Raw genomic sequence first — 1,487 nt, 5'->3', positions numbered from 1 at the left:
TCATCTAATTCTAGCAAGTTTCACTGTGTGAAATTTAAGATCAACACATATAAATAAAAATATATAAGTATATATAATATAAGAAATTATTTTCCATTGTTTTGTTGTGGTTAGGGTATCAAAGGCAACTCCGTTTTAAAGTATTGTTCCATTATCTCTACCTCAGTTTTTGGTAGAGTTAGATCTAAAGCTTTACCATTTCGAGATTTACAGCCTAGAGGCAAGAGGAAACACTGTGATTAAAACATTACCAATTTAAGGCCTAATATCGAGGACTTGTCCAGAAGCTATGAAAATATTTGTTGATAGAAAGTCAGTAGTGTAAGTTCCTGCCTGGTTGGATTGTAGACAGGCTAGGACATTAGGTAATCATGCATATGAACAATATTTTCACCTTCTTGGCTTTAGCTACTTTTGAAATGTTTGGTATAATAAACAAAGGTATTTTAATAAAATACTTTGAATATCTGCCTTTAGCTACCAACTCATGGACAAGGTCTAAGTGTCCACTGTAGGCTTCCCCAGGAAGAGGGGTATACTCAGCCTCATGCCTATTTTTAGAAAATACCTTCTATTCTGAATAATTCATTCTCAACTATTCATCTCTCTATGATCCCTTGTAACTAAGATTAGTTTTGTTCCAGTAAGACAATCTATGCTGTAACGGTAAGATATTCTGGTTGGTCTCTTCCTACATGGAAGAAGGGTAAAGGGTCAGGAAGACATTAGTGCCATTGAGACCTCATTTTGGAAATTTTAAGCTGCAGAAGTTTCGAAGTAGCTTTTAAGAAGGCCTACTTTGAATCCATTAGCTCCACAAAGCTAACTCAGTTGATAAGTAAGTACTTGAAAAGCCATCACCTTTGGACTTAGCTATAAAGGCTTCAAAATATGATCAAATTTAAAATGAAAAAGACAAAATAGTCATTGACAGAAAAATTGCAAATGTGAGCAATCCACCATACAATATAAGTTTTTTTTCCACTATAAACAGAAATTTAGAGAAATAAGATCAATACCATTTTTAGGAACAATAAGGGTTCATTGTTACAAATAGGCAACCAAGGATATATGCCTGTATAAAGATTGCATCATTAACTACTTAAATTTAGAGGATACTACAGGCTTCAGCAGCAGTTCTACGCAAATGACAATACCAAGATTAGCATGGCACTTGCACAAGGATGATATAAAAATTGGTGAAGTATTCCATATTTTTCATTTTTCAGATGCAAGAAATGAAAAACAGTTATTAAAAGGTTGATTACAAAAATACAAGTGTAACAGCATATATAATTCATAGAATTAAAGGTTAGGTTGACATCAGTGTTTAAATCTTCACCTTAGAAAGGCCTTTACATAGCATAACCTTTAAACAACTTGAAATTAGATAACATTGTCATCTTATCCCAAAGAAATAAAATACTATAAGGACCTAGGGAAAAAAAGGAATCTTAAACTTTTTCTATAAGGAATGCAATTTGAAT

The 1,487-nt window shown here is 32.6% G+C and overlaps 1 pseudogene; it reads left to right on the top strand.

Moving 5' to 3' along the window:
- The first annotated feature begins 1,118 nt into the window (after positions 1 to 1,118).
- LOC122121118 lies at positions 1,119 to 1,219 on the top strand (annotated as a pseudogene).
- The last annotated feature ends 268 nt before the right edge of the window (positions 1,220 to 1,487 follow it).

This window comes from Dipodomys spectabilis, unplaced genomic scaffold, assembly GCF_019054845.1.
Source record: "Dipodomys spectabilis isolate Male_0828 unplaced genomic scaffold, ASM1905484v1 ptg000183l, whole genome shotgun sequence".
Taxonomy (NCBI): Eukaryota; Metazoa; Chordata; class Mammalia; order Rodentia; family Heteromyidae; genus Dipodomys; species Dipodomys spectabilis.
This window is presented reverse-complemented; position numbering and strand designations above follow the sequence as displayed.